General features: G+C 43.1%; 1 pseudogene; it reads left to right on the top strand.

The window, feature by feature from the left end:
• Window positions 1–5,810: 5,810 nt before the first annotated feature.
• Window positions 5,811–7,095, top strand: LOC113567200 (annotated as a pseudogene).
• The last annotated feature ends 995 nt before the right edge of the window (window positions 7,096–8,090 follow it).

Raw genomic sequence — 8,090 nt, 5'->3', positions numbered from 1 at the left:
TACCTCTATGCTCACTACCAGGGTTGTCTCTACTTACACTATTCCTTGTATATTGCTTTCTACTCTCATCTTTTTCTAAATTAGACTTTTCTAAACCGTATTTGACTCTATAACCATCCTCTAACATATTCGTCACTTGATCTTGTCTGCTCAGCGCATCAACGTGCGCCATACTGGCCCCAGGTCTGTGCATAATGGAGTAATCATAGTTCTCTAACTCTAGGGACCACCGTGCTATCTTAGGACTAATTGACTTTCTGGTTAACGTCTGTACTAACGAATTACAATCCGTGATTATTTTGAAGGACCTATGCTCCAAATATGCTCTAAAACGCCTCAATGCATAAATTATAGCCAATGTCTCTAGTTCGAAACTATGATAACGTGATTCTCTTTCTGTTGCTTTGCCAGAATAATAGGACACAGGGTGCATCTTCCCATCATCTTGTCTTTGCATCAGTATTGCGCCATAACCGTATGAACTTGCGTCTGTATGTAATTCCGTTTCTCTATTTGGGCTAAAAATGGCTAATACCGGAGGATTTGCCAACGCATTCTTAAGAGTTTCAAACGTCTTCACCTGTTCTCTATTCATGGGAAACGGACCACCTTCTTTTAACAACTGCACCAAGGGCTTAGCTGTCGTCGCAAATGACAACATGAAACGTCGAAAATACGAAAAGAATCCCAAGCATGAGTGCAGTGCTTTTACATTTTGAGGGACTGGGTATTTTTTCAAGGCCTCAATATGGGAATCAATAGGAACTATTCCGTTTTGATTAACTTTATACCCCAGGAAATCGATGTTTCGATTGACAAACCTACACTTTTTTAAATTTATCTCTAAATTTTGCTCGCTAAACCGAATGCATAGTCTTTTTAATATATCCATGTGTTCTTCAACTGTTTTAGTCGCTACTAATATATCATCCATGTACACTACAATGCTTTTGTTCCTAATAAAGTCTCTCAAGAGCTCCGAAATAAATCTTTGAAAAATAGCGGATCCATTTTTTAACCCAAAGGGCATTCTCAAGTTCTCATACTGTCCTTGCGGTGTTACAAACGATGTAGACGGAACTGATTTTTCTTTTACGCCTATTTGATGATACCCACTTTTCAAATCTATAATGGAAAAACAGCACTTGTTTTCTAAAAACTCAAGACAGTCCTCAATAAGGGGCAATGGGAAATTATCTTTAACAATTCGTTTGTTCAGACCACGGTAATCGACACACATTCGAAGTTCTCCTGATTTTTTATACCCGATACTCAAAATGAGTATTGGGGTATTTCAGAAGGAATCGTTTCCGACCCCATAAAGTATATATATTCTTGATCAGCATCAATAGCCGAGTCGATTGAGCCATGTCTGTCTGTCCGTCTGTCCGTCCGTCCGTCTGTCCGTCTGTCCGTCCCCTTCAGCGCCTAATGCTCAAAGACTATAAGAGCTAGAGCAACGATGTTTTGGATCCAGACTTCTGTGATATGTCACTGCTCCAAAAATATTTCAAAACTTTGCCCCGCCCACTTCCGCCCCCTCCAAAGGCGAAAATCTGTGGCATCCACAATTTTAAAGATACGAGAAAACCAAAAACGCAGAATCGTAGAGAATGACCATATCTTCTATACTGCAGAATCTGAATTGGATCGTATTATTATTATAGCCAGCATCAAGAAAACAATTTCATTTTTTCTCGCCCGGTCTCTCTCTAACACACACGTAGCATAGGCGGCTTTGCTTAGAGTAAAACATTAGCGCCTAGATCTCAGAGACTATAAAAGCTAGAGCAACCAAATTTGGTATCCACACTCCTAATATATCGGACCGAGACGATTTTGTTTCAAAATTTTGCCACACCCCCTTCCGCCCCCGCAAAGGATGCAAGTCTGGGGATATTCACAAATCTCAGAGACTATTAAAGCTAGAGTAACCAAATTTAGTATCCGCACTCCTGTTAGATCTCACTATAAAACGTATATCTCAAAATTTCGCCCCACCCCCTTCCGCCCCCACAAAGGACGAAAATCTGTTGCATCCACAATATTGCAGATTTGAGAAAACTAAAAACGCAGAATCATAGATACCGACCATATCTATCAGATTGCTGAATCTGGATCAGATTAGATCATTTTTATAGCCAAAGGAAACAAATCAATTTGCAGTGGCTACGCAGCGCGTGACGTCACGCTCAGACTGATTTTCTGTCTCTCTCGCACGCACTCTTTGTCGTGTCGTTTAATATTAGCGGCCTCTGGCGGAGGAGAGCCATACTGACTTAGTATCGGGTATAACTCTAGAGTTGCGGTGTCCGCAGCAACTCACTATGACGGATTATTTTCTTTTCTAACAGATCATCTACTATTTCAGCTACTTTCTCTCTCTCATGGTAGGATAAACGACGCGGAGTACAATGAAATGGTGTTGTTTCTGTTACACGAATCTGCATCTGATACTTTGGTGGTGCTTTAAAGTCAAATTCTTTGTGTAAATAGTATGTCTTAATAACTTCCCTACACTTTTCTGCAATAGTGGGGCCAAATTCGAAACCTACGTTAATATGTTCCTCTTCATCAATCTCTACCGACGCACAAAAGTTACTGAATTCGTCGCCTTGATTCATATTCTCGATGACCATTTTGTCATTCCTTGAGTTTTCTTGTGTCTGATTTTTAAATGGATTAGAACGTTTGATTAGATCGCTTCTTTCTGATTGATTACCGTCTAACTTATCATATAGTCTTATGTTAATATTATGTTATCGCTTCTTTCTGATTGATTACCGTCTAACTTATCATATAGTCTTATGTTAATATTATTTTTACTTTCGGTGAATAAAGACGCGCAGGTTAAACTAATAGCTTTTTGCTTTAACGAACTTAATGGTGTGTGTTGCTTCGCATTGATATTTTTCTTATGAACTAATTTTACTTCAATAACTTTAAGGGCATCGCGTCCCAACAATACCGGCAAAGGCAGCATGTTATCATCTACGATGTTTAATAAAACGATATATTTCTTTGTGCAAAATTCAATATGGCACTTAAATTTTCCCCATATGGGAATTGGTTGTCCTCCTAGTCCGTAGTATTTCCTAACTTCATTATAGGCTTCAACTATAGCCGACTTCGGTATCAAAGACTTATGAATAAAACTTACAGGGCTACCTGTATCAAATAGACTAAAAATACTGACGCCTCTTTGTTCACCAAACGGAAGTCATAAAGTGATTAACTGGACAGCCGCTAAATCGTCGTTGTTTTTTTCTCCTGGTCGCTCCTCATCTTGAACTGCAGCTACCCTAGTGGCCATCTTTCGTTTCGGGCACTGCGAATATAGGTGGCTGGTACTCCAACAGTTAAAACATGCCCCATCCGGTCTCTTTGGCTGACTGCATTCCTTCATAACGTGCCCAAATTGCCGACAGTTGTAGCAACGCATTGCGCCACCACCTTGCTGCTGCCCAACTGCCATACTCACATTTAGTTTTCCCTTTGTCATACCTTCGCTACGAATTGCTACGACGCCAGGAGCTCTTCTGACCTTATCATAGGTGACCATCTTGTCACGCAACTCGTTGAGTGTGATGCAGTATAGCATGGATGCTGCCATGCCCGTCTTGTCCTGCAGTCCCTCTACGATGAATTTGACCACATCGCTCGTGGCCATGTCTGCTTGCGACGCTATGCTGCACATTGCGACGAAATATTGCAATGCGCTTTCATTATTTGCAATTTTCCGTGCCTCCAGTCGCTTTCCAATGTCCCACGCTGTCACTTTCTGCTCAAAGACGTTGAGCAATTCTGCTCGCATCAATTGCCAAGTCAAAGGCGCCACATGTTCGATGTACGCCTTCGCCGATCCGCCTAGCAGCCGCTTCGCTAATATCCAGCATTTTGACTCGGATACACCATGGAAATTCATAATGTCCTCAAAGTTACTTATCCAACTGGTTACAGCCTGGTCGTCATCTCCAGAAAATGGACGCATCAGCGCCTCAATGTGTGTCAAGTCGATGCAATCTCTCGGCGTTTCCAACTCCAAACTTTTTACTCTTTGCTCTGCGGGGCCTTAACTGGGATGCAGGTGTAAGACTCCCATCTTACTCTAGTAGACTATTATTAGTAAACCTCCCATCCTTAGTTAACCGTAGAAAAATGCTTGGTGTGATATTTATGCACAACTTGATCAGGGGTGACATAGACAGCCCTGATCTGTTGAGCCGCATAAACTTCACGATTCCTATTAGACTGACTAGAAACTTTATACCGTTGTTCCTTCCACTTTGTAGATCGAATTATTCCTTGCATGAACCGTTTAGGGTCTTATGCTCGGACTATAATTCCCTCTACCATATTATATCCTCCACTAATTCTCTTCCTCTTATTAAATTACTAATCCTTACACACCTCTCTAGTAATTAGTAATTGTAGTGGTATTTGTATTTTGTATTTTATTGCATGCTTAATTTCTTAATAAGTTTAGTGCTAATTTTCCTCGAAGGTTAGTCTAATATCTATCTTTCTTGCATGCTCGCGTTTGGTTCGGCTACGCACCGCGCGTCATGCGGCAGCGCCCCTCGGTCGGTTGGGCGGGAGGAGGGCTGCGTTTTGCCTGGGATCCGCGCGTAACAGCCTTCTGCTGGTGTCACACGGGCCACTTGACGGTGCAGTAATTGCATCGCCTCTTGTTAGATGCAGTCATTGCATGTCAACGTCCAATAAAAAAAAAAAAAAAAAATAGCCTCTTTCTCCGTTTTCAATATGCTTAATTTCAGATCAGCTAAGCGCTTGCGAGAAACGTACAATTGTTTCAACTGCTGCAAATGTGGTTGTTTGTGGTTTACTTGTCGAGGACAAGTATCGATATATCGAGTACATTGGTATTTCTTATAATACTATCGATGAGTAACTCTTAAACTAATATTCAAATCTTATAAACTAATATTCATATCTTACAAACGTTTTGATTTTAAAAACCTTTCTTTTTTATCACCCACTTATACAAAAAAGATTCTTTAACGAGCGGGAACGAAGTAAACTCTGAATTATGCTCGCACTTGTCATGAGATAGGAGAGTGGAACTTTTCTCCCTCTCTCTCTTTCTTACACACAAGCCCGCCGTTCTGTCTCGCTTCCCTCCGCCAGAGCGAACACACTGCACGAGAAAGAGTGTGTGAGATGGATAGAGAGATCGAGAGAGAATGAGTAAGCGCGTGGAAGGCGATTTGGTCGTTATGGCTATAATAACGATCCGATCTCATCCACATTTGACAGTCTAGTAAATATGGCGTTCTCTACGATTCTGCGTTAATTGTGAATTCCACAGATTTTTGGTCTTTGTGGGAGCGGACGGGTCCAGGTGTCTGGATATACAATTTGGTGACTCTAGCTTTCATGGTCTCTGATATCTAGGTGCTCATCAAGGACGCTCATAGGACGAAAAGGCTTCCTTCTGGAAGTTACACTCATCCAGAGCCACATCTATTTGAGTACCATGGCCCTTCAAGAGTTCATGATTTGTTAGCCCCATTTGTCAAAGATATACATACATAGATATGTTTACTCCTCCGAGGACAGACAAACCAAAACAGTAGTGAGTGAAGGGCCGATGTCCACTCGTTTTTAGATACTGATCCTTTCGAATTTCCTGAATGTACCGACCAAATAGCCCTTGAAGTGAGTGTCACTTTCTCATGGAGTACATTCATCGCCTCAATTTGGCATTCTCTATTGCTAGAAATTGAACACGAAATACGTATCTAGAATATTGTGATATTTGGTACTTTGTGTGGGCTTAACGAAAAATAATGCTTGCAGCGCCTGCGACCACGTCCCCAGGCTATCCAGCGTCGCTGGACTTATACGCAAGAAAAGACGAGGTCTGCGACCTCGAAGGATGGCGCATTGGTCTGCAGAAGGCAGCCGCCCAGAACCTGACGAGACAGCTGCAGGAGATGCCCTCCAACCTCCTCACACCCACAGCTTTTGCGCAGAATGTCGTCGAGGTGCTGTGCAAATCCGGTGTCAATGTGGAGGTCAAGGTCGAGGGCTGGGCCGAGAGCCAGTCAATGCACGCCTTCCTGGCTGTGGGCAAGGCCTCGTGCGAGCCACCCATCTTCCTGGAGCTGAGTTACTACGGCACCTGTGCCGAGGAGCGCCCCATTGTGCTGGTGGGCCAAGGCGTGACTTACGATGCTGGAGGATTGTGCCTGAAAGAGAAACATGAGCTCTTCCATATGCGTGGCGACATGACCGGGGCCGCCGTTGTGGTGGCCTGTTGTCGAGCTGTGGCTGGCCTGCGTTTACCGGTAAGTACTCAGGACAGAAATGATATCTCCTTGAATAATAATGCTGTTCTTAGGTCAACATTCGCGGCCTGATACCTCTTTGTGAAAACGTAGTGGGCTGCAATTCGGTCCGTACTGGGGACATGGTCAAGTCCATGAACGGCAAGACCATCGAGATCCAGTGCACCGATCACGAGGATGTACTGGTCCTGGCAGACGCCCTGCTGTATGCGCAAAACTTCTGTCCCAAGTGCATCATTGACGTCGGCACCTGCTCGGGCTACATGCGCCAGGCCCTGGATGAGTCGGCTGCGGGGGTCTTTACCAACTCGGAGATCCTGTGGCAGCAGATCAAGCACGCCAGCATGCATACCGGAGATCGTGTGTGGCGCTTCCCATTGTGGAAATATTACAGCAAGGCCGTGCGTGCCGGGGGACGCAGCGATGTGCAGAACTATGGCATTGACCGAGGTGGACGTCCCTGCAAGGCCGCTGCCTTTCTCCGTGAGTTTGTGCCCTGTGGCCAGTGGATGCATATTGTGAGTATTGTGGGGCGCTTTGTTTGGGCGCAGAGCTTATGGACTTTCTCCCTCAAAGGATGCCACAAATGTTATGGTGACAAAGGGCTTCGAATACGAGTATCTGCGCAAGGGAATGGCCGCCCGACCCGAACACTGGTGGAGTTTATTGATCTGACGATTTGCAAGGATACGGCCCCACGTTTGGCCAAGTAATCAATCTCTAACGGGAATCCAATGTTATATATATTTTTTACTGTGTTTTTTGACGATGCCACACACGAACACAAAATTATACTTGAGCTATTTATTTATTTATTTATTAAATTAACAATTATCTGTTAATAATGGTACTTAGTTACTAAAGGCGGAAAAAGATAAGTTTAAAGTTAGCTAAATTTAAATGATTATAAATATTGCATGCAATTAGTTTAAGAGACAGTTCAGGGGATAGGGTTTGACAGAGGGAGTTATAATTATAGCATAAAACCCTAAAAGGTTCATGATCAGCATAATTAGACCTACATATGGGTAGACGGATAGGCCTAAAAGTACGGGTAGGTCTAGATGGAACGGCCAAGTCAATCTGACCCACGAGATTTTGGGAGTCAACAGTCCCAAGAAGGAGCTTGTGCACGAACATTACGCCATTGCATATTCTGCGATGGTGCAACGACGGCAGGTCAATAAGATTTAGCCTAGACCGGTAGGGTGGCAAGATTCTACCTGAGTCCCAGTTAAAGTTCCAGGCAAAAATTAAAAATTGCTTTTGCACGGATTCAATAACAGCCTGCTGTACTTTATACTGCGGGCTCCACACACAAGAACAATACTCCAATATAGGACGTACTAATGAGATGTACAGTTGTTTCGTAACGTACGGGTCGTCAAACTCCTTGGACCAACGCTCGATGAACGCTAAAACACCCTTAGCTTTATTTACAGTTGCAGCTATATGGGTGTTAAAACACATCTTATGATCAAAAAGGATTCCGACGTCATTTGAACTCGAAATTCGCTCAAGGACATGATTTCCTAGAACATATGGGAGCGCGAACAATGAGGAGCGCGACGGTAAAATGTCATAAGTTTGCATTTGGAAAGGTTCAGAAAAAGAAGATTAGTTGAACACCACAATAGTAGTTCACTTAGATCAAGTTGAAGGCGTGTGTGCAAATACCAATCAGAGTAAGAAAGACAGATTTTGACATCATCAGCATACATTAGTGTAGTAGAGTATGTTATAACTTGAGGAAGGTCATTCACAAATAAAACGAGGGGA

The sequence above is a fragment of the Drosophila persimilis genome, unplaced genomic scaffold (assembly GCF_003286085.1).
Source record: "Drosophila persimilis strain 14011-0111.01,24,50 unplaced genomic scaffold, DperRS2 tig00002313-arrow-arrow-pilon, whole genome shotgun sequence".
Lineage (NCBI taxonomy): Eukaryota > Metazoa > Arthropoda > Insecta > Diptera > Drosophilidae > Drosophila > Drosophila persimilis.
This window is presented reverse-complemented; position numbering and strand designations above follow the sequence as displayed.